This window comes from Esox lucius, chromosome 22, assembly GCF_011004845.1.
Source record: "Esox lucius isolate fEsoLuc1 chromosome 22, fEsoLuc1.pri, whole genome shotgun sequence".
In the NCBI taxonomy this organism is placed as follows: domain Eukaryota; kingdom Metazoa; phylum Chordata; class Actinopteri; order Esociformes; family Esocidae; genus Esox; species Esox lucius.
Genome location: NC_047590.1, coordinates 6,307,394 through 6,333,803, shown reverse-complemented (window position 1 = coordinate 6,333,803; position 26,410 = coordinate 6,307,394). Strand labels below are relative to the sequence as shown.

Sequence of the window (26,410 nt, the reverse complement as noted above, 5' to 3'; positions counted from 1 at the left end):
TGCTTGGGACTTATTCATCAGGCACCCAACGGAGGAAGACAGAATAAAACCGAGATGGACCACCTGAACATTCATTCATTCATTTTTATTGTTAGTTGGAAAACCTTTCGCTATGGTTGAGCCCTAATGAATACACGCCACAGTTGTGTCTGAGTTTCCGTTCTGTTCACTCCAGTGAAATAGTGTGGCGGTGGGGGAACCATATGTGAAGACATCTGTGCCGGATTAGTGACATACCATCCATTACCCAATGCTGTCAAATCGCTGGCCGCACCTGGTGATGGAAACAGCGCACAGTAATAGATGCATTGCTCCCTCGCCCTCTCACCTTTTAGTGGACTCCGGCGTGACCACCTGGCTTTACAAAGCAACCAGAATGGATATTTAAGGAGGTTTCTCTTTAATCGGGTGGGGAAACGGCTCTCCACTCGATGTCTTTACCTGTCAAATGTGGGAGCCAGCGCATCCAGCAAACCTTCATCAGTCAATAATTTCCCTTTAAAATCAGCATGCGGCGAAAGTCTAGACACCTAATGCTACTACAAACATGAAGTAGGTGCCCCACTGAAAGCCCCCCCCCCCCCCCCCACCAAATGTGTCTCAGGGCCAAACTCTAGGGGGGTCTGCACTTTCTGGTGGCAGTGAAGGATGGGGGTGATTTGCAGTAAATTCCAGAGCATGACCCTCCGCTAATACGTCCCAGCAGAGACATCTGGAGCTGGGGCTACTGCAGACCAGCTCTATTGCCGGCCAGTGCAGCTGCTCTCAGCTACCGATGATGGGTGGGTGGGAAGGGGGAGTGGCCAGGAAGAAACCTCAGTCGGGCCTGAATAGCAGCACAGTTTAGTGGGGCACCTGTTTATGGGGCACGTCCTATCGAGCCATCTCTCTAGACCCCTGTCAGGTCTTCCGAACGGACAACCGGACTGGACACTTGGACGAAGGTCGGCTGTTGAAGCAACCGACCACAAGTAACCAGACTGACATGGTCTTTGGAACAACACAGATGACATCTTCGGGCTTGTTCTGAACCCATTTATACATTCGCCACCGAGCCTTGGGTACGCCGACATCCGATTTTTATTTTTGATCCAATTAAAATAATTTCTATTCTACTTTTCTGTATCAGCCAGTTTCTTCCGACCAGGTGCTTTTCCCCCGTTGATAGATTTTAGCTCAGGGGTATTTTCTGTTGTACCCCAAAGACCATTGGAATAGTTGCATGGGCGACGTAAGGAGAACAACAAGTCTATTTGAAAACTTCCAAAAAAAATAAAATAATGTAAAGTCGCTGTCATGCCTGAAAAGTTCGATGCCCCTTGTTAGATCCTAATATATAACGTTGGTTCAGTGAGCGTTCTCATCATTGGCTCCTGGCTTTATAATTAACCTAGCTGAGACCACGCTGGGTTCCCCATACGGAGCGATAGAAAGATCCTGCTTATCTGAGGCTCTCCGGGACATGAAGGTCTAGAAGTCTGCTCGGGACTAAACACCTTCACACCTCATTGGTGACAACTAGCCAGTCCTGCTGAAGAGTGAGCACAGCTCCGGCGGCTCTAGGTCCACGCCATCTGTGCCCCAGTTGCGCTGAACACGCTGCTAGTTTAATGAGCAGTGGAGGCACCCGGGACTTATGGAGCCTCAATGGTGGATAAATCTGTCAGTGCCACAACTACGGTGTGAAAGATGCATGGGTGAAAACGGGGGATGGTGATGGAGACTTGCGATGAACCTGTCCCCGATAGACGGCCCAGCGGTTAGCTTTCATCACTCACAGCTGTTGCCAAACAACGGATATGACATTTAGAAAAAGGACCAATCTCTGTTGAATCAATAGAGTTGAGTGTACATTGCTACAATAATGATCTGTGTTATTTTTCATGATAGCAATATAGAGAGTTAGAGAATCTCTGTTGATTATTTGAAATTGTATTTCATAAAAAACAAAAATACAATCTGCTAAGTGCATTTGCAGCGTTTCACCTGCAGGTGGTGATCTAATCTCACCATGTAGTTTTGGACACACTTGTGTGAGTTTCTTTCACTCACCACAGGAGAGCGCTGTTATCCACAGCTGCGGTGCTCATATTAGATCAGATCTTTTCAAAAGGTATTTCAGAAGGTACAGATCTTTTCAAAAAAGGTATTTGCAATGTAATTCTTGTGCTTTAACCAAAAAGGAACCACATGTATTTCTATGAGGCACTGAAGAAATAGGTGAACTAAAATCAGCACATTCACTCATGGACATCATAGTGGTAGACGCCAAAAATGTACAGCATGGGGAAAATGCTCAAGAAGTAGAACTATTTTGTGGAATATAAAGAATCAAGGTTTTACCTGGAATCCAAAACGGTTTGAGTGACCTGATAATGGTTTGGGGGGAAAAAAATATGAATGGGAACCTAAATAACTTACTGGATAACACAACCACCCCCAAAAAATAAAACATTTTGGAAAATAGTTCCTTCAGAATAATTTCATAGATTATTATGTTATAATATTATAAAACTCTCATCAGAGCCTTAGATATTATTGTCTGTCCTATATTACTGAGGCAGCTCCATGATGATGTTCTCTGCAGCTCTTAGAGTTGATCACTTAACCAATGATGCAGAACCAAAGAGGGGATTCTTCTCCAATAGCCTGCTTCTGACGAGGGAACGTAATTTACCTGGCTTTAACCTGACTTCTCTAAAGAGAACATCGGGGACTCCCTATGGCATTAAACACTGACACTGAGTCTAACACAATTAAAATGTACTTAGCAAATAAAAAGGAACGCTACCTTGACTACAAGTCAGCTTGATAGTCGTTATTATCAGAACTAGCATGTTTAGGCATCGGTGTCTGATTTATTACAGAGGCAATCGACGAGGAGACACCAATCCCTCTACCGGCCCTCCGTTTGTCGAGTGTGTCTTTTTTTGAAAACAGTCAATCATTAGTTCATCCTCCTCCTCCTCCTCTGTGCCAGAGTAAGTGACGTTTGAGGAGCTGAGAGCTGTTCCGTGGGGTTAAGCCTGGTCTCCAGGTGAAATCACAGGCTTGACAAATGGCTCCACGTCTGACGTGTCTGTATTACAGCGGGATAGACATTCTATTAGAACGAGGGAGGCCATAATGGACTGTGCATCGCGGCCAGGTAATAGAGTTGCCAGTTTGAATGACTGAGGATCAGGTGAATTCCATTAAGGGTCCCATTGTTTTTAAATCAGTCATTTTCTGGCCTGCCCCATCGGGTAACCTTCGGTGTTACAGAACTGGTCGGGTAATTATCACGGCTTAATATCTAATGGGATGTGTGACGCTCCCTCAGGGATCCCACCTCTCTTGGAGCCAGTAGAAGGGTTTTGAGTTTGCCAAAATGGACGGGCGATAGTGATAAATTCAGTTTATTCCACCAGCGATAGTGTGATTGGTAATATGGAACTATTGCATTTTTTTTTTTTACTATTAAGTACATAAAAAATATTTTTTTTTTATATCAGCCTGTCTGTGTTAAATTACAGTATGATGTCATTAGGCTGATTTCGTTATAGGCCAATCAGTTCTGTATATGAAAATAGTTTTACATTTGTTTTCTAACACCCACCCGATTAGATTGAAAGGGCCCAAGGAAAGAAATAATAGAAAATGTATTTTGGAAATTATCCCAACTTATATACAGACCGATTTGACCCGAAGTGACGACTTCAAATGAACCCATTTCAAAAGACTGTATGTGGATTTGTGGGAAACACACGAGAAAACATAGACCTGACTGAATAATTCCAGGGTTATGGTCCCCTTCACACCTTTTAAATCAAGTGTGCTAATTATATGAAGCAGCTATCCATGACTGGGGCCTTGTGGAGGATTCCCGTGCCTTACCAGAGACATGTAGGGGTCTAAACACTATCTACTGTCACTAAAAATAATAAGACAGTCAGTGTACCGTCACACTGTGTGACTCACCGAAAACTGAGCTCATTTACCCCTCCAATGCAAAATGTCTGATTCGATACATCAGTTCCACCAATCAAGATAATAATTTTCCAACAACATGATGCAATAGTTGTTTCACTTCGAGGAAACCGCTGATCGAGAGACACTGTGGAGCGAGAGTCTGATACAACACGGCCGCGACAGATGAGCAGAAGATGTGTTCTGGTTTGGCTTTTTTTTATTTCCGCGCACACACACACACGCATCACACACTTATGCATGTACACACACACCGGGGGGTGGGGTTGATTGCACGAACCAGCCAGCAATGTAAAAAAAAAAAAAAGAAAACGGTGTCTTCCTCTTTCCAAACCCACATGGCCCTTTCCACTACTGCTGCCAATGACAGGTATAAGATTAACTTTGTTAGGTGTCGAACCCATTCGTGCACGCCAAATTAAATTAATGGAACAAATTTTCCGTAATTAAGATAAAAATTCATGTCAGCTGTAACCTTGCCGTGTGCACCAATTACACTCAAATGATTTATCATCTGTTTCGCCCCGAATATTAATCTCAACCTCATTGATAACCAACCGGCCCAGTGTTAAGAGATGACGCTTGATTAACATTGACAGTTTGGAGCAAACGAAAGGCCTTCACGCTGCCAGCCAATCAGAACCCACCATTCTCTAGAGTGCAAACTTCCTCTTTCTTCATTCAATTAACGGGCATTAAAGGTGCAGGCAGGCAGAACACTCCTCTATGACTAGAGTGTATCCTTTATAGGCGCTTAGCAGCCTGGTGAACGCGGATGGCAACACTAGCATTGCTGGCAGACTGCTGCCCAGTATTTTTAATGGATGTGTCTGGGCTAATTAGAAAACAAAGGTGGGGGAGCGTAGGGATGTGTGGGGGTCGGGGGTGGGGGGCTGTACTAAGTAACGGTCGCACCCGGTGGACGGGTTAGCCAGTAGACAGAACTGAAACATCTAGTTACGGCCTTTCCTTGGTTGTGACTGTGTCCAGTGTGACAAGCAAACACAAGTGGTCACAGACTTGACTGTGAAGCCACGGTCCTGCAGTGTCCAGAGAAGCCACAGTCCTGCAGTTCTGTGTGTACTGAAACACCGTGCAACACTAGGGGTCGCTAGGAAGCCAGAGTCTTGGGATCCACAGAGGTTTCGTCGTATTTAATCAACTGCATGTTTTTATATACGTTCATTGCTTGACTAGTTTATTTATTTGGCTTCATTTTGCTCATGGCTGAAAGGCTGCATTAGGCTACAGCAGAAAGTGCAGAAATCCCTACCATTAGTACCTATCTTTAATGCTTGGCTGTCTCTAGCCACGGCCGATAATGGCCCAGCGGAATAGCTCACAAAGGATGATGCATTGTATATTAGTGTTGTATTTTTGTGCCGCTTAAAATTTAGCTTTGTTTCATGCTTTGATGATTTTCCAGGCGTGTTTAGCTGTGAATATATTCAGCCATTCACACCATCAGACACTATAAACGGTACACTGTATTTTACTCGTTGTCCAAAGAATTACAATGTCCAGCGTAGCGGTGAATACATTGATTTCTTAAAAAAACAGAAACCACAGCAATTGTTCTGAAAGTTCAATGTCAGGAACAATAACAATAAAATCCAAAGTAAACTCACTGAAGAAACCAGGGGTCTCATGTGTAGTTTCTCAGCCAATCACCTTGAATCGAGGCAGTACTACGCTGTATCTTCCTGCAGAGGGTATACAGTAGATCAGACCGGATCTGTGCATACATTTAGCCTTCCCCGGAGAAGCGCGGCAAGATACAAACCTATTACTCATATTTCTCTATTCATTTGGATCTGTCTTTTCTCCTTCAATGCCTCCCCCCTGTCCTAGGCACCGCCCAGCAGATGTTTAGCTGGTCCCACACAACTTGTCACAAGTAGTTAGAGCGATTTCTTGATCTGCCCTTGCTCCGCGGGATTGGGGGCACTCTTGTATCACTCCCACATTCAGTTGCATATAAAAAGGGTGGAGAATGTTATTGAAGAACCAAAAGCTTGAGGCAACCAGAACATTGGCCATGTCTCATGCTAATGCAGGTATGTGCGCGTGGACAGCCAGTTCAAGCGTTTTTAGACACGAGAAGGAAACATATTTTCATATTCTCTTCTGATTGGAACTTCATTTGGGAAATAACAAAATACCTAGTGCAAATGAATCCAAATTCAGGTCCAGGCATTTTCTGCATTATAGTATCATTATTTACATTATCCGATATCATCATTCTCCGCATTACCCCATGTAATTTCATTACCAATGTCTCTTTTGCTATGCTACATGTAATCCCTGCCGTGATTGTTTTGCCGACAATTTGTCACTGTCCGTCCCGATTTGTCACCATAGCTTCGACGTCAATTGGATTTGGGCTAAGGGTTTTTGTCTCCGTCTGGGAATTGAGCCTACACGTAGAGGTTGAAGGGTTAATAGGAAACAACTGAGAGGTCAGGGAGGGCTGGCGGAGGCTGATCATGAGAGGACAAATACACTAGTAATGGGGGGGGGTCCGGTTTAATGAGAGGCGCCCTCAGTCGAAGATTTATAGGCAGGTTGTGACACTGGGACAAATACTGCTGGTAAATGAAGGACCCCCAATACTGGGCCCGTCAGGACAACGAATGGACTGCCAGGTCGTATTCACTTATTGTTCGGACGAGGCCCCCTCTGACACCCCAACAGGGACCCCTCTGTTTCTCTCCCTCCATTCTCGCTGTCTTTCAATCCCCCTCCATCACCTCGCCTTCTCTCTGCATCTCTTCCTTCCACACGATCCTCCTTTTGGCTCACTAGAGATAGAACCCCGGCCTATTCATTCACATTAACTGATAAGAACGATGAGCTGCCGACTGCTCCAAATTAATTTACAAGCAATGATGCCATTATGCAGAGATAAGCCCTTCACATATATATATATATATATATATATTTTTATATATATATATTTATATTTTTATATATATATATATATATATATATATATATATATATGGACAGGAACAACACCTCCAAGCCATCAGTTTAAGAGCAGGAGCCACAGTCTATGTATCAGTGTAATTATTGGAGAAGAACCGGGGCTCTGATTTCTTTATTGCATATGCAGCATTATCAATTGATTGCACTTGTCTCTCAGGCTGGCTGCCTATCTATGCCGCTGAGAGTGTTGAGGAAGCTTTCAGTGTCAATCCTCCATTATATTACGAATGTGACTATTTATCCAACTTGACAGAAAGGCTGTATTTCTTGCCGTCTTCCTGGGGCTCCGGGAAATATGAAATGCACTTACTCTGCGCCATTTAGAAGGCCCCCTTAACCGAGGCGATTTACGGCGCCGCGAGGGCAAAAATATTCAGTATTTGGACGGACCAACAGAGGTACAGCGACATTTACTTTATATATATATATATATATATATATATTTCTTTTTTCACATATACACACTTTTTCTTTGATAGAGACAGCGGGGAAAGAGGAAGAGGCTGTGCTCAAAGAGGTGTGAGCCAGAATCAAACCCATGCTACAGCAGTACATGGGCACCGGAGACAGCAGCGTGGACAGCCGGGCCACCCCGAACCAGACCGCCGGGCCACCCCGACCCAGACGGTGACACCCAGACGGCCGGGCCACCCCGACCCAGACAGTGACACCCAGACGGCCGGGACACCCCGACCCAGACAGTGACACCCGGACGGCCGGGCCACCCCGACCCAGACAGTGACACCCAGACGGCCGGGACACCCCGACCCAGACGGTGACACCCAGACGGCCGGGCCACCCCGACCAAGACCGTGACACCCGGACTGACGGGCCACCACAGGACACGTGGTGACTTGGGACCACTTTCATTGTACATCGCTCCGCTTGTATTGTATTCCATATTCTGAACATCCCCCCAACATGTGTCTCTCACAACACACCACACTGAATCCCCTGAAAAAATGTGTGTGTGTGTGCGATGTTGTGTGTGTGTGATAATTGTTGTTCCCCTCCAGTCTCTCATGACGACTCACTCAACACATATGATTTGCCGCAGCATGTGGCCCTAATAGGCTTAGGGCTATGCTATGGTATGGAATTGAAAGAAATCAAGGTGGATTAAGGAAATCTCTGCAGTTAGCACTTTATTCCTGCTTTTATTAGTCACTCCAAGAGTTTGCCATTTATATTTTAGAAGGTATTACACACTGTGCATTGTGCAAGGTTAGAGATACAGGATCCTTTCAGAAACTCATACAAGTTAAGAGGCTTGGATTGGCATCGTTGAATGTGCCCAGAACAGACATTCTTGCTCTCTAGTTAAATCTCTGTGCGACACATTGGGTAGTGTATGCTGCTGACATTCGCCCTGATATTTCATCCTGTCACCTCATGGGACAGTCATGCAGTGTGGTAATCAACATGTAGTGTGGTAATCAACATGTAGTGTGGTAATCAACATGTAGTGTGGTAATCAACATGTATTACCAAGAATTGGGAAGCCGCATTACCAGGTCAATTGCACATCCCCGTTGTGTGTTGCTGAAACTCGTGTTAAGTTAGGTTTGCTGCGGTATCTGGAGAATTGCGCCTTTTGGCGGGGTTGTGATCCGCGTACGTTTGGACGCGAAACGCCTCGCAATGTTTGACACGGTCGACCACTCAGCCGCGGCGCTCTGGAGACGGCTGTGGCAGGCGGGAAGACGGTGGTTTGCCGGGATGACGTTCGACTGCGTTTCACAGGCGGCGTGGTCTAAGTTGCTTGGACGAAGTACAGAAGGACCACGTACAGGTACGTGAGCTGTTCTTGATCACATCATTTATCAGGCTATAACGTTGAATGAATAGGCTGAATGCAAAGTACAGCTAAAAAGCCTTGAAAGAAACATGCGAATCACACACCGTGTAACTGTTGGTTTGAGCTGTCAGGACTCCCGTATATCAAGAATAATCCGGTTATTTCGCTCAGTAGATGTTCGTTTTGGGGGCTCATCAAAACAGAGCCCCATGGACTCACAACTGGGAGTGCTGAGACTAACTTGTCTTTCATCCTCGGCTTGTGTGTTTGGCTCAGACCAAGATGTGAAATCAAAAAGCTGAAAACTCCATTAGGGCCATGGAGTGTATCACACGGTAAGACAATGCCAGACAGCGTGGTAAATCACGAGCCTCCAGGTTTGTGTGTGTGGGGGGGGGGGGGGGGGGTGGTATTGGGCCTAGGGTGCTGTCGGGCGACCCTGGGGAGATGACCGGAAAGGGCGGGGCCAAGCGCCCTGATCAACTGTGAACAGGGCTCGGAAATGTGCACCTGTCAGAAACGGACCGCCGAAGCCTCGTCGCCAAGCTGCCAGCGTAGCGCCCTAAAGCACAACCTGTCTGATTTGTGTCCCGACTCCATTTAAATGGCCCCTTGGCAACTTGACCTGGTACTAAATTGTTACAGTTAAAGCGATGCGCGGTGTGTTTGGCACTGGCGTTTCCACGCTCACGCACTCGGAGACGTACAAATTTGCTGACACTGACTGTATTGTTTAGTGTGAACAAGTGCTCTCCAGACTGTTTTCCACCCCTGTAATCAATTTGGTTGGGATAGTGGTAAGACTGACAGCTTGGCTCCTCAATTTATATGGTGCAATGAATCAAGTCATTTCAGTTATCACAGTAGTAATTCATGTATAGCTCGTTCTCCAAAAGCAATTAAAAAAAATGACTGAAGTAAATACATAACATGCTGTAAAATGTAATGCAATAAAATAAAATAAAAAACACATAAAAACACTTTTCGTCTTCATCAGCATTGAATCCTTCTGATGTGTCAACAAGGTCACACAAAATGTGCTTCAGAATGATCCATCAAAATCCACAGCCCAACTGGGCAGTGTGAAACTCGGCAGGTGCTGAACACTTGTCTATGGAATGCCAGCAGGTCAGTGCAGAGGGACCTCCCACCACTGATGTCCTCCATGTTGATCTACTCCGTCTGCTGCTCTCCAGCGCCGTGCCCTCTCCATTTAACCTCTGGTCAGACCCTTACCAGCCACTTTCACACATGCAGCCAAAATCAGATCCCATTTCCTCAAACTGATCTTTTGTCTAAAAACAGCCTTCTATATGTTAAAGCAGTGGCTTAAAAATGTCGAATTAGAATAACCTTGGGGGAGAGGAATTTAATAATAACAAATGTGAACATTTCCTTTAGAATAAAACGTTATGGCTAGCGTGTTGCTTGGCTTTGATTTGTCCTTTTATGCACATCCTGCCAGGATGTTCTGCTTCTTATCACACTGCTTGCTCAACCAGGAAGTATTAGCTTCAACCTACACTGATGAGAGTGCCTTGTTTAGACCGACCGCCACGACTGAGCTCTTGGGCGGCCGACACGCTGAACAACGCGGGGAAGGTCTCTGACTCAATTTGTAAACACCCTCGCAACGGACTCCCGTGCACTCTGGCTAGGCTGTCGCCAGAACCCCCGGCTCCAGTGGCGCAGCCGTACTGGTGTGGCATAGGGCCGTCCTCATATAAAATGTCCAAGTATGAATTAGCTCGTTTGTCTACATGATGTCAACCATCCGTATGTTCAAAGGTTGATTTGCAATACAAAAATACTGAAATGTTGTGGACGTTACGGCGAAGAGTTGTCTCTTACCTTCCGTACCCCCCCCGCCCCCCCCCCCCCCCCACCCCCCCGCCCCCTGTCTGTGACATTGTCCCTTTTCCCCCAGTCGCTTTTGTTGATCCGGGCTACATTTCAGCATAGTGCTGGAGTTTGCTCTTTGACATTGGGGCTCAGTAAGTTATGTAAATCCCAGATTGAGCGAGGGGTCGGGAACAGATAAAACCTGAGCTAAGTGGATTAGCCTTAATTACATTAATATTGTGTCTCTGTGTGTGACCTTATCGGGCCATCCCTCACCGTGTGTGGCAGACAGGCTCCGGTTCACCGAGAGATAACTCCTTGGATGATACCGGAGATTCACACACACACGCGCACGCACACACACACACACACACGCATGCACGCACACGCACACACGTGAGAATTATCTCTGGGTGAACTGGAGCCTGTCTGTATATGCCCCCCCCCCCCCACACACACACACACACATTATAACACACTGATTGGCCTTTGTGACACACACACACACACAAACACACACACACACGCTCACAAAGTCCACCATGTTTAAGCTCCGCAATAGAAGAAGCGTGATAACAGTTGCACCGGGCGGCCATGGAGTGGCACCATCCTCCATGGATGAAACGCTGTTTCAAGGCTTATGGAGCTCACACTGGCCTCCCAATTAGACGGTTAGAATAATGTTAACACTTGGCTGGTAGGCGGATTAATAAATCCCCGATCTTCTATTTGTGGGCCCAGTGTGATAGCCAGTATCAGATCTGAATGACTTCGGGTCGGCGCCATTCACACCAGGGCACTTCTTCGTTTTTACCAGCCTGTGTGTAGTGCAAAAGTAGTGGACTTCCCAGGGCGTAGGGTGCAATGTGTGTTGTGGACTGAGCCTCCTCTCTTTTATCCACTGGCCCTAATGTAGATTAATGCTGCCTTTCTCCTTTTGCCTGCCACCACCGCAGGAAATTAAGATGAATAATCTCCATTTAGGGGTGTTCTGTGAGCGGGATAATCCCCAATTTCCTCTGTTCTCTTTTGAAAATCAGATCATGTGGAAAGTGTCACGGGTAGTTGCACTGTCATAGTTATCATGAAAGCAAAATAGTGGCGTGGCAACGCTCACCTTTTAAAAGGCTTTAACCATTCTATAAGTGCAAGTAGGTAATTGTTAGAACTATTTGTTTTTCTATCTGACTATTCCATTCAGAAGATGAGGCTCAAAAGTGCCTACACTACAATCATTGGTGTAATTTTCCCCCCTTCTTTTTCATAAAAGAAAACCTTTATTGAATGCCATTTCAACCCTGGTGTTACAATTGTAACGGTACAGATTTGACTGCAATCATTATTTTGGAATCAGAGTGTAGTCTCTGATTCAGAGACCGAATCAGTAAAGCGATTAGCCCTCCTGCTGATTGTGAGCAGGGTTGGTTTACATTTGCATCTACTTAGCAAATTAAACTGGCAGTCTGTCTGATATCATCTGTTCAAACCTTGTCCCAAGGCTATGGATGGTATTTGCGAGGACAGAAATCCCCAAATGTACTGTAAATAGACCGCAGCCATTTTTATGGCGACACACAATAACAGGACAATACTAATAACATGGGTTTAACTTGCAGGACGGTTTCAAACATTGTCCTTACATATTTTATAGCTTAAAAACAAATAAATTAAACTGCATAAAACAGTCTCCTTGCAGATTTTACAGCTGAGAAAGTAATAAATTAAATATTGTCTAATCTTTTTTGTAAGGGTTTTTCATGCAACAGTTGTTAGCTAAAATACTAACGCACTCACTGACATAGGTGGGCTCATCATCTAGAAAGAGCATTTAGACTGATTGAAGTTGAAGTGTAATGCAGTTAATGGGTGACAATGAAAACAAACATCCCGGGTGTGGGGATTCACACCCTGGGTGTCAGTCCACTGAAAGGCTCTAATAAGCAGTGTGTAGATCCAAGGCTTCTTTGCTGGTGGTCTATGACAGCTTTCCTATATGTGACAAATCCACCATTTTGGAGAATGGCTAACTAGCATAATTATTGCAGTGGCTTCCGAACAAGTTAGACATTTAAAAATTGTCTCGCCATGACTATTAACAAAGTAGATATATTTGGTCAAACTTGGTCTAGCAAGTCAACTTGCACCCGGACTTGGTAGATAGCTAGTGTAAAAAAAACATGGAATGAACTAAATAACGGATTCATGCCATTGAAGAGAATTCACTAATAAATTATTTTGTGGCAAAGGATAGCATATGGTTGCTAATCTACTAAACCGGCAGTCTTGTTTTAGGTAGGTTATGCGGGTGCACACTGGCTGTACTTCACGTGTGCTGTTGATTTTGCAAACACACACCCAGGAATTCTCGTTATGCAACTAGCATACATTGTGCACAGCGCATTTAAGCATAGGAATGACCAAAATTAAAGTATACGGGTATAAGTATTTACTGATTTAGTTTTAACAAATCGGTTCCCTTGGCAGCTTTACATCCATATCAGCGTTCAGTTAACGACACTTTAGCCTTGCGATAAAAAAAAAAAAGTGTTAAAGCCTGAGTCTGCAATCTATGAATCAAAGAGATGCTAACCAGCTACAATACTCAATGCATTTTTACTTAAGTAAGCTAGCTAGCTTCTTCAGAGCAATATGGAGGTGCATCGTATATCGACAAGACATACGACATGATTGGTTGGTCACCTATGTGGATCAAAACAATAAGTGGTGCGCTGGCACGACGTATTCCCACAGAGGCCAAGTTTGACGCAGTCTTCCACCCGAACTTACGCACGTTTGGACTGAAGGGTTTAGCCACGAGATCGTCTGTTGCGATTGTGAGTTGGAAAAATGCCTTAGAATAATTTTTGAATTTTAATATAATTAACTTAGTAGCTAAAGCAGTCTGAGTTATTATGAATTGGTACTTTTTATGACTTGGTAATGCTTGGCACTAAATCATTATTTTGTGTCTGCTGAGATGACAACAGCAGATCTCTGTATTTACCCGGCTAAGTTAATGAAACAAAATTATACTTTTTGTCGTCTAACAAAAGCCTGTCCCCATCCGCAACAAGAAACCAGGATTGTTCTCCAGTCTCTGGCACCATTTTATCATGTGAAGCTGTACATGTTCGGTCGGCGGGGAAACCATCGAACCCTTAAAAGGTAAATTCCAGTTATTGGACGAGCGTTGTGTAGATGTGTGTGTAATGGCATAGATATTTGTGTAAGGGCGTGGGCCTATGAAGAGTGATGTGGGTAGCAGAGCACACACACACACACACACACGTGCTCGCTCACACACACACACCAGCCCTTCCCGCCCAGGTAGGGTGAAACAAATCCATTTTTAATAAGGGTTGTACCTAATAATCCTCTCAGCGCCAGCAGCAGGTGAGGACCAACATATGGGACGAGCTGAAGGAGGACAACAACTCCAGCAGCTGTTTGTTGTAGCCGAGCCAGTGAGTTACAGAGCACACAGTGTGTTTCTGGGCTGTGGTCCAAAACGAGGAGGCAGCCGGGAAAACACACACACACACACACACACACACTATTGCACGGGCTGTCCTTGAAGCAAATGAGCAGTGAAAAGAAAATCACTCTCTCGCTTACTCCGGGGAGGAGAGAAAAATAAGAGAGCTTTGGCCTCTGGACCAACAACACACTGTTCTGTCTTTATGGGTCAGTGTTCATAGGTGGTCTTTTATTTGCCGGACAGTCCTCTCTACAACTGAGGCTAAGGCCGGCTTATATTTAACCTAGTGGATACTTAGCAGGGAATACATTCCACTGAAAACCGAGACAAGACAAATGTTCGGAGTCATTGGGCTCGAAACAAGAGTGAGAACATACATTACACCACTGTGCTCGCATAGGTCACTTCACACTCTGAGCAGAAGCCATTCAGGTGAGTGGCTCCGAAAGCATGTTTGTCAGAACCTCAGGAGGGCTTCGCCACTCTACATCCCGACTGATTGAAATAGGGATATTGAAGGGGGAAAAAATGGAAAGCCATGCTCCCTGTTTCATTCCTTCTCCCTTTCAAACCCTTTCGTCTGCCTTCTCTTCTGAAGTGTGAAGAATGATCTCTGAAATGAAATCAAGGGAAGTATTTGACAGAATCCAGTTTAATGGGGTGACAAAATGAATCACAACTGCTCAAGGCATCCATCATGGGCTCCGAGATGACCACAAATGATCTGTGAACCACTATATATTGATTACTCATGTACTACAAGTGTCGGATTTAATGTCAGAGTGCTGCAAAAAGCCAGCCAAGACAGCTGGAGCCTTAACTCTTCTTTGATAGATTTTAATGGTGAATTATTGATTTCTGTCCAGCCAAGGTCTGCCAGTAGGGGCCAAAGTCATTTCTTGGATAATGCCGGACAACCAGTTTGCTAGTCACAATCAATCATTTTGGCAACTGTGCAGCAAAAAAAAATGAAAAAAGGAAGGTAAAAGATAAGAAATTCTGAGTGAAGCACCTTGGACCCTAATACAATTCCTGTTGACTGTGGATCTTTTACAGAAACCTCTAAAGAAAAAGGCTTGCCTTTACCTGAAGGAAATGAATGGAAAATATGAATCGCGTGTACGTTTATTGAGTGGAGACACCACTGCAAATCGCACCTGACGTGAAATAGTTTGAGTGCCTGAGGGAGTGAAAATGAGCATCTAGCTATAGGTAGAAAAAAAAGTGGCGCTCTATGTTTTATTTAAACATCCTTGGCGGAGAGACAGGAGTGACTGGAGGTTCAGGTAATCTGTTGTGTTACAACTCAGTGCCTGTTCTCCCCCCATCCACACAGATAACACACTGGCTCTAATAGGAACCCATCAATCACAATAAGCTTCCAATTTCGCCTGTGTCTCCACACTCCCAGCCACTGTTTAAAGCTCCCTAATACCGGTGATAACATAGTTCTATGACTCCGATAGCACTCGCCCATCTACCTCAGCCGCTCTCAGGGTCACACTCGTGCTCATTCCCGGGGCTGCAAAGTCAGCATCTCTTTTTACGCGTTTTGAAATTAATACGGGGGGGGGGGGGTGTGACAAGTAGGCGGAGGAGATGAGGGGCCCGGCAGTGAATCGAGCTGCCGGCACGGGAAAGAGAGAAAGAGGGAAACGTTTTTTTGAGTGGGAGACTTGAGAGACCGGTAGCTTGTCAGAGCGCAGAGTACACAGATGCGCGGGGGATAATGGCTGATTTGGTTTTGATTATCTTGCTTACCTAATGATCTTTGCTCCAGTGCCCAGCTCAATTGCACTCGTAGGGGGAGAGGCTTTCCATTAGGGTGTCAAGGAGGCTGGAATCGTTATCTGAGGGAGGGCCCAATGCACAACAACCTCTTCTACGCTTGTAGTTAAACGGCCTCTGTGTGTGTGTGTGTGTTTGCGCGTGCCTGTGTGAGGTAGAGAGCGAGAGGGAAAGCGCGAGCTAAACAATGAGATTGAGATTGATAGGTAGATTCAATGTGGCTGGCTTTGCCGTGCCTTCATTAAAAGGCCCCAGTGAAATGAGCTTTGGACACACCCACGAATGCAGACCTTTTCGTTGTGTGAACGAACAAATTAGAGTTCCACTGAAGAAGGCCAGGGGAAAGACATGTTCACTTAAGTCAGTGCAGATAATACGATAGCAAGGCTTCCATGAAAGTCAGTATATTAATTTATACTGTTACCGTATTTTTTTTTCTACATTCAAATCTGTACTCAGTGTTGTGTTTATCTTTTGTCTGAACAGACCTCCACCTGTCAAATAGTTGTTGAACAGTATTTTCTGAACAGCCAGAAGGGGGCACAAAATCACAAGTTTATCTGCGATGGTCAACACTCCACATTTATGCAACTGTACAGGAAAGCCCCTGTGGAACACAAGTGAACTGCTGTGTTAGGAGGACACACGGCTCCTTTAATGACTACAACCAAAATACTCCAATTGTATTAGCTGTAATATTACTGACTGTCTTTTTACAATGAAATGGAACTATTAAGCATTAAGGTAAAATTACGGCGGTTATTGTTTTTTATATAAATGTGTTTTCAGATACATGTGAAGGTAATGCCTGAATTAATTTAATTTCCCAAAAAACAAACTGCATTAACGACTGATCTGTGTTGAAGTACATTGTATTTCAGGATGAGGAGAATATTATTTTATGTATTTCATTTTTAGGAACTACTATTTCAAATTATTGTTGTGTTGTTTACATATTATACTACAAGTTTCCCTAAAATCTAATACTATGTGTTAAAAGGGGTTTTAAATAATTTGCAGTGGTAACATTACTTTCAAAATTGTCTGGATATACTTTATTGGCTGTGTCATTAATGACTTTATTTGCCCCTCCAATCCTGTGTATATCTTGTTATCCTGGAGAATATAACATGTAAGTTATATTACTTTTGGCAGTACAGTGCAGTGACATGTAACATTTTGACCGCCATAAAAACAGGCTATTTCACCAAGATAAAAATCAAACAAAGAAATATATATCATTTTGCATAGTTCTGTGTGTGTGTGTGTGAGAGAGAGAGAGAGAGAGAAAGTACAAAATCTGTATTAGTTTGTGTCCATGTTTTATTGTGTAAAGTAATCAATTTACCATTTCAACAATAATCATTGGTCAGGTTAAGTGGATAAAAGCCTACATCCTCTGTAGGTTTGTAACCTTTTGTGTTCAGCGCATTGGCTGTCTGAACCTGTCAATCAAGACTTTGAACAGGAGTCATGCCACCATGTTGTCAAAGCAACAGGACAATAACAATGTAGTAGCCAGGGCTTAACCCTTTAAGGGGGTCGTATTAATTAGATGTTTTATAAAACTATGGGATGATTCCTAGTCAATTCATCATTTACAACCTAAATGCATGTAAACCTGTGGTGTGGCTGCACAGTGCCTAGCAGCTTATAAAAAGTTCCTAAACGTTGAACGTTTTGTTAATTTCTTTTAATGAAATTTCAAATATATTTTTGGACCAGTAAAGAAATAGAAAAATTCTAATAAGCAGTCGGATTGCACGCACACACACACACACACACACACACACACTTTGTTCAGTCATTATTGATTCAGTCTAGACACATAGGGGGTGGAAAACATTTGTTGTATTTTCAGGTTTTGTTAACTCTTCAAACAGACCAGGGGCTGAAAGAGGAAAGCGAGAGGACGGATGGCGCAGATCTGAGAAAAAAAAAAGTTATTGCAGTTAGCCAAGCACAGACACATCAAAGTGAAGACTTTGTTTGGGAGGAACAATGGTTGCCGTCACACTCGAGGGGTCTGAGTGTTGTTGCATGTTTGCTGCCCTGAATCCCCACAGACAGCAAAATCACTGGCTTATCAAACCAGCAGATGCTGCAAACCTGGAGAACAGTATTATTCAGAACATGCTGAATCCTACATGCTGGGTAACGGGAAGAGAAATACGATTTTAAAAAAATGCCACTGAAGTCGAAGTAAAAATAAATGTTTTTTTTGTTTGTTTTGTTTTCCTCTCGTATTTGTGGCAAATCTTGTTTATAATAATAGTATTTCTTGCAGTGCAATTTGATAGTTTGTATATTACTTTCGCACAAGTGAAATGGACATAGAACTAATAGATTGTATATTCAAATGCAGCGTTTGCTTTAAAACACGTTGAGAAATCCCACAGCTGAAATAAATTCAGGTGGATATCATACACAGGGAACATGCATGGGTCTGTAGTGAAATTTAACTGACTGAAGACAAATGTTTTCTGCGTTTGAGAGAGAAATATATGTATGGGAGCATATGGGATTGTCATTACTAAGTGATGAGCAATGTTGACATTCTCAGCTATGGAGGTCTAGAAGGCTGGTGTTAGAGACACAACAAAACCCAGCCAAGACCTGGTATTATAATTTGAACCATAGAGCAAGGAAGAGAGAGTTACAGAGAGGGAGAAAGAGGGAGAAGGATAGAGGGACAAAGATAGAGGGAGAAAGAGAGGGAGAAAGAGAGAGAGGTCCTCTTTGCACTATTCATTATTGTTCTCCTTTGCTCTCCACTTCAGCAGTTTCCAATATTTCCTAAAAGTGCAAGATAGTGCGTATTATCACTGAATATCTTCCATATCTTCTCTTCTGATTTTCTGAAAGTGACTTCACACATTTCAGGATGGGCATTCAGGATATCGGTTCCCAAATCAATGTAATCTTTGTCAACATACATTATTGTGTGATAGTACAGGGAATATTGAACAGTAGAAAGTTATAAACCCCTGAGTGGTGTGTGTGTGTGTATGTGTGTGCGTGTGTGTGTGGCGGGGTGTGTGTGTTTGTGCGTGTGTGTGTGTGTGTGTGTGGGGGGGGGGGTTGTTTAAGATATTGGCTCCAGGGGTTCGATAACCAATGACACTATATAATTTAAGTCAATGCTTTAATTACACAAGTCCACTGTGAAAACCAAAAACCGCACACACAAACAATGCCCGACCTCCATCTACCTTTGTGTCACTTCTCCCTGAAGAAATAGTTCCTTTGAAAGACTGACAGGAATCACCGGAGTAGCCTGTCCGCCTGTGTCCAGTCCAACCAGCGAGGAGGGGACCGATAGGAGGACTGTGGATTGACAGATGGGTAGCATCAGTGCCTCGATCAGGTACACCAGGCTCCTCTGGCCTCCTAATCACTGAAGTCTAGATCCCTGGTAACAGGGGCTACTGTTAAATGGAAATGCCATTGATCTGGGAGGTCTGCTAATGTGAGCTCATTACTGAATTAATGACGCCTTGGTTAGTTAAAACAAGAGAGAGAAGGGATCGGAACCCGAGAGAGGGTGTGTGTGTGTGTGTGTGGGGGGGGGGGGGGTCATTAACACAACATCTTCAGAGAATAGCAGGGATCACATGGCATGACCTTTGGCAATTATGGTTATTCTTCCAGGAGAGATAGATGATAGTCCACAACTGTTTCCAGTGATTTGCGGTAAAGGTTATGAAGGGGTGTTAGTCTCGTAGTGCTGTCTCTGTCTAAATGGATATTCTAGCATAGGAATTGGACCATGGAGTCTCCGTACTCTGCTGTGAAAGTATTCTCCCATCATACAGTGATGGTTCTCTATGTGGTGTGTTATTAATATGTGCATATTATTATGGGAAAGAGCATAATGTTAATTCTTCAGTCAGTGGCAATATACTATGCTTTTGATGCATACATCGATCAAAAATTTAGCATTTATTATTTTGTCATATATATACATATATATACATACATACAGTGGGGAGAATAAGTATTTGATACACTGCCAATTTTGCAGGTTTTCCCACTTACAAAGCATGTAGAGGTCTGTAAATGACACTTTGCTACAATGTAAAGTAGTGAGTGTACAGCTTGTAAAACAGTGTAAATTTGCTGTCCCCTCAAAATAACTCAACACACAGCCATTAATGTCTAAACCACTGGCAACAAAAGTGAATACACTAATGTCCAAATTAGGCCAAAAGTGTCAATATTTTGTGTGGCCACCATTATTTTCCAGCACTACCTTAACCCTCTTGGGCATGGAGTTCACCAGAGCTTCACAGGTTGCCACTGGAGTCCTCTTCCACTCCTCCATGATGACATCACGAAGCTGGTGGATGTTAGAGACCTTGCGCTCCTCCACCTTCCGTTTGAGGATGCCCCACAGATGCTCAATAGAGTTTATGTCTGGAGACATTCTTGGCCAGTCCAACACCTTTACCCTCAGCATCTTTAGCTAGACCATGACCCTCCCACCACCATGGACACACACTTGTCTTTGTACTCTTCACTTCGTTGCCGCCACACATGCTTGACATCATCTGGACCAAATAAGTTTATCTTGGTCTTATCAGACCACAGGACATAGTTCCAGTAATCCATGTCCTTAGTCTGCTTGTCTTCAACAAACTGTTTGTGGGCTTTCTTGTGCATCATCTTTAGAAGATGCTTCCTTCTGGGACGATAGCCATGCAGACCAATTTGATGCAGTGTGCGGCGTATGGTCTGAGCACTGACAGGCTGACCCCCCACCCCTTCAACCTCTGCAGTAATGCTGGCAGCACTCATACGTCTATTTCCCAAAGACAACCTCTGGAAATGACGCTGAGCACGTGCACTCAACTTATTTGGTCAACCATGGCGAGGCCTGTTCTGAGTGGAACCTGTCCTGTTAAACTGTTGTATGGTCTTGGCCACCATGCTGCAGCTCAGTTTCAGGGTCTTGGCAATCTTCTTATAGCCTAGAGATCTTGTAACACAAACAAGTCACATGACACCGGGGAGGGGAAAATGGCTAATTGGGCCCAATATGGACATCTTCACTTAGGGGTGTACTCACTTTTGTTACCAGCGGTTTAGACATTAATGGCTGTGTGTTGAGTTATTTTGAGAGGACAGCAAATGTACACTGTTATACAAGCTGTACACTCACTACTACACATTGTAGTAAAGTGTAATTTCTTCAGTGTTGTCACATGAAAAGATATAATCAAATATTTATGGAAATGTGTACTCACTTTTGTGAGATACTGTATATATATTCAGGCATTTTTGTGGAATGAGAAAGTGAGTGAGCAGTAAACCAGATTAAAACCCAAGATGCAGCAGAGTCTCTGCCCCCCCCCCCCCCCCCAGGCCTATTGTCCGGACAGATTTAAACTCCTGCCATTGTATCACTTGTGTTTCAAGGAACCAGACAAATATTTCTACCTTGACAAAACAGAAGACCAAACCTCACAGAGGGGCGAGAGAGGTGAAAACCAATATCAGGCCTTATCTGCCCCAGCAGGGCCGACGAAAGTGCAACTGTGGGGGTTAGCTTACCGCACGGCGGGAAGCTGTGTTGGCTAACCCCGCAGGAGGCGGGGTTAAAGAGATTTCTCCGTGTGGTAACCCCGACACCGGCGGAGGCCGCCGCCCACCACTGATGTCATGACTGCACATCCAAGACACAGATCGCAGGTCGGTCGTCCACTACACAATATGGCACCTAATGATCCTTGTCTCCATAATCCTAGTACCATTTAATGACTTGAATGACCCTCCTCCAGTTGTTGGAGGAAATGATTTGTTTCTGAAGGATGACAGAAATTAAGCCCTTCTGAATACTCACAAGTATTCACTACACTTGCACAGGAAGAGGAGCCGCTCTAATGAGTCTCACCTTGCAATTGTTTGCAAGCAGGATCTCGGCAGGATCTTACAAGACGCTGGTCATCCCACTCAGCTCCTCCCCCTTGTCACATGGGGCATTTGCATGAGATAAGAGCCCAGAGACAAAACAGAGAAGGTAGGTATGAATGAATGAATAAGGGGTGGTTTTTGATCACCAGCGTTGCGTCCCTGAGCAGGGCTGGAAAACACATCCCCGCCAGTTAAAAGGCGGCCCGTTGTCAATTGGCTTCAGCTACAATGAGGCTCCCTATCTGTCGGATGCTGGGCTTAAATCATTTCCTGGTGCTGTTGGGTCTCATACGTCTGGCTACCATTGATATTTTCAGACTGAATAATAAATCAATAGTTAAGGGACCCTGACATTAAGCAGACAGTTTGGGCTTTCCACCAATGTCCTTTCACAGGGAAAGAAATGTCCTTTAAAAGTTTCCCCAAAGAAGATTTTAATTGAAGGTGATTGAGCGCTCTTCTCTCCATGCCTTTTTTCCACCCAGCAGGTGGTAGCTTGTTCTCTGACAGCAAGAGAGATTGTCTTTACAGTGTGTGTTTTGTGTGTGTGTGTGCATGTGTGTGTGTGGGCGGGCGTGTGTGTACGTGGGCGTGTGATTGTGTATGTGTGTGTGTGTGTGTGTGTGTGTGTGTGTGTGTGTGCGAGTGGGTGGTTGTGGGTATGTGAGGGAAAGGGGGACGCTGACTTAACAAGAGCAGAATTGATGTTGTTTTGGGTGGAACATCGTCTTGATGGTTCCAAGCATTGCTGACATTCAATTCCACAAAATATTGAGGTGGATTTTAAAGGTCAAGAGCAAGGGTAAGAACCCAAAACATGATCTATGTGGGGTGGGGGGGGCTTAGTATCCTACCATATGTGGTAAGCCCTGAAAACCCCCAGGGGGTTTTAGGATTCAGACCCGTTCCCCTTGCAGTCGAAGGGCCTTGGGAAAAAGCGCGTTCAGTCGAGAACAATCTGTATGAAATTAATAAAATGACGAATAAATCAATACATCCACACAGCCCCATCTGGGCGTCATGAGGGACGTTTGAATGTGTGGATATTGACTGTTCAGCCTTATTAAAGTAGTATTTACGACAGACCGTCACTCCGGGCCAGCACATAGCTGCTGTGTTTGAGGTTGACCAGGGGATCCAGTGAAACCCCTAGAGATTCCTCAGACTGTGGCTTTAAGTGTTAGTCACTGGCATTCGGATATGGTGGCTCTTTCTGTCACCCCATGTTTTATTAGATCCCGAAGGTCCCTGGTGTGTGATTTCGTTGCGCGGAAGGCTGTGACAAATTCTGGGTCGGAGTCACCAGGGGCCCAATGGGCCGGCGCCCAGAACACCTCGACTGTCACTGTGGGCTTGGTGGGGAGCCAGATGGGTTAGCCTTCCAGCGCCAGAAGTGGCTAACGTCCTTCAATATGACTGTCAGATCACCCTCGTTACGCACCTCCAGCGATGTCGGTGGTTTGGTGCGCCTGGAGGATCTCTTAGGCATGTTGTAGAAATGTTCCAAGAGGGCTTGGACATTTGAACACTCAGTTTTAGATGCGACCAGTGAAACGCACATGGAATTTAGACTTCAGAGCACAAGTGAACATGTTGTTTCTGCGTGCGGGGTACACTGGTTTTAGTCTCGCCTGCAAAAGCTCCCAAAATCTCACCTCTTTCCGTTTCAGGGACGTTGGCTTCTCAACCAGGCTGGGTCTGTGTCATTCTTTCAAGTCCGGTGAGCTCAGAATGTTGGGGGGGGGGGGGTGATTTGCACAGGAAAGTCGGATTAGACTTTGCTTTACCACAGCCTCCGTTTAGAAATAAACATGGCTTTGTATTTGTGGTTGCAACATTACAATGAAGAAAACCGTTCATTTCCAGATCAAACAATTGAAAACTATAGACCTGTCTTAAGAAGTTACATTTCTCTAGTGCAGTTTGGCGTGAATCTTGAAGAGATATGGGCAAATTCATCACAATTAATTAGAAAATATGCAAACTACATTTACTTCATAAAAATAACATTTGTCACATGAACTAGATGATACACATTACGGGCCAGAAGAGATCGAGGTCACAAACAACAAATACAAGGAATCGTGTGTGCCATGATTGAAAAAGGCACCGATTCTTTGCTGTAGGTGAGACCATTCAAAACAAAACAGATCTCAGTCCCTCAGAGGTCAAGCACCATAATGCTTCCTCACACACACACAGCCTGTTCAATAAAATGTGCTTATCATAGGTCTTTGTGTCGACCCATAACAGAAACCCAGTCCCAATGGAGTTAGGTAGAGCTGAGGGAAAATGGGCCAGGTTGGGTATGGAGCCGAGGTGATAAGACAAGAGATCGGAGGGGTGTGAGGTGACTCTGTGTGTGTTTTGGGAGGCGAAAGGGGCGAGGGGTGTCGGGGGAGGGTAGGTTCGGGGGGTTGAGGCTCCTTTCTCAATGCCCTGAAATGAAGAGGGAACCTGGGGAGTTTTTATCTCGCATCCTTCGGCGGTGTGCTGGAGACGGCGGGCCGAGCCGCGCTGCACTCGAGGGACGCGCTAGATACAAAGGTGACATTTCTGCTTTGGATGCAGCAGGAGGAGGGGGAAGGAGGCGAACAGGGCTGAATGGAGAGGCCGGATGCCCATACTCACAGGGGATCTGGGGATACAAACCCTCCCCTTGACAAGCGGTGGCTCGGCCCCGGCTTCCTTAAAGGTGAGTAGCAACATAATTAGAAAGATAAACCCGATGAACGCGGGGACCCTAAGATAAGGGCTAATGAGAAGGAGATGGAGGAGGCAGGAGAGGGAGTGGGAGAGGGGAGAGTGGGACAGAAAGAAAGAAAGACAGAGCAAAATGAAAGAAGAGAGAGAGGGAGACAGAGGGAGAGAGGGACTTGTAGAGAGAACAATAGAGAGAGAGCCAAGAGGGTTATTAGTGTGAGATGACACTCCAGAGGAGACCAGGGCTGCCAATCTGATCTCTCTCTCGCTGATGGAGTCTCCTTTATCTCCATTTGTGTACAACATCTAAACACTATGAGATGTCACTGTTTGTCTACTGTACATTCGCTCCGCAGAAAGGCCGTCACCTGACATCACCTGCCCCCCCACACACACACCGCCCCACCATGATCGACAAACATAGCCCAGTTGAGTTTCAAGAAATAAGATGATCAATCAGCGTTGGACTCTTAGGCTACCGTTTTAAGCTTGCGCATTAATCCAATCACATTATAAGAGAATATAATGGATTTGTGCACTCTAACAGAAAATGGATTTGAAACCACATACAATTAGCAAAAGAGTTGCGGGAATCATGGCCATATCAGCATAATGGGAAATAGCCCAATGATTTTAAATGAGTTAGAGAAGAAGGTGATAAGTATTTATGGAACTTTTTTTTTCTTTAATTCAGTGTGTTTGGATAGACCATTAATCAAAAATTGATGTGATTTTTTTTATTGATTTTAATCTGGGTTTTTTAATGCCTTTGCTTATTTCCCAAATACTATGTTTTCTCGCTCAGTTTTCTGTTTGTAGAGCATGGAGTCCATACCCACCAGGTTAACTTATATGGGGTTTTCCAAAGGAGGCGTTGAAACACATTGTATTTGAATGTAAAAAAAATATAAAGTAAATGCAGTAGTTCAGACTTACAAAACCCTTTTAAAACAGCCTTAATCATTTCAGTTGTTGGATTTGTCTGTCAACCACTCCAAAGACAAAGACATAGAGAAGCATTCGGTCCCAGTACAGAACACAGACTCCCAATGTGAACAAACCTCAGCCCTGGGCTCTTAGCACTTCACTTCCCCAAAACCCAACGACAAACCCAAAGCGCCACAGCCCAACAGAGAATTCGGCCCACGTATGGAAATATCAACCCAGATATTACTCTTGAATCCTCGTCTAGCACGAAAGCTTCCACATCCCGAGTACTCGAAATGTGCCGACTCAGCCCCTGTTAATTCCTAACACTTTCACCCAGTACAAAGATTAATCTTTGGGCTCGTATGCAGAAGGATCTTCTTCATTCCCCAGTTTCTCACAATGCATAATCTTTGTATTCCTGCTCTCGTCAGTGTGTGACCTCCACAGGCCAGCGCTAACTGACTGAGAGCGCGCTCATCTCTGCGGCGCCACGCTGTGTTAAATTCATGCACAACGCCACACACACTCAGGCACGCTCACATCTCCGGTGTAAAGCTTGCGCTTTGACACCCCCAATTACAAGCCGCCACAAAAACAGAGATTGCCTTGTGCGGCACGTAGCTTTCGCTGGGGGTGAAAGAGGAAGAAAATAAAAAGAAAACGCCCACACGTTTCTGTCAACTGAATTGCCGGCTTCAGTGGTTGAGTTTTGAATTGTTTTACCTGTGAGATTGTGATGATTTGCTATACGATTTGAGACTGACATTTTCTTTGTTTTCACATGCCGAAAACAAAGGAGTCAATGCTGTTGTTTTTTCTTGTAGTCAGGGAGTGCATGCCCAACATGTACATCAAGTACGTGGAATATCTGTGCTTTCAAAAGCCAAGTTGGGCACTCACATCTGTGTAAACAGAAACAGCCTGAAACACTTACAAAGTGTTGGTTGAGATGGGATTTTAGCTACAAATGCTAAAACGTTAGCATGTTAAAACAGTGCCTC

The 26,410-nt window shown here is 44.5% G+C and overlaps 1 long non-coding RNA gene across 2 annotated transcripts; it reads left to right on the top strand.

The window, feature by feature from the left end:
• Positions 1-13,341: 13,341 nt before the first annotated feature.
• On the top strand, positions 13,342-14,061 carry LOC109614923. 2 transcript variants are annotated; one of them, XR_004575134.1, is made up of 3 exons: positions 13,342-13,431; positions 13,651-13,762; positions 13,979-14,061. It is a non-coding gene; the product is annotated as an uncharacterized LOC109614923 (long non-coding RNA). The 2 variants fall into 2 exon arrangements; XR_002195917.1 differs by having other exon boundaries at positions 13,356-13,431; positions 13,672-13,762.
• The last annotated feature ends 12,349 nt before the right edge of the window (positions 14,062-26,410 follow it).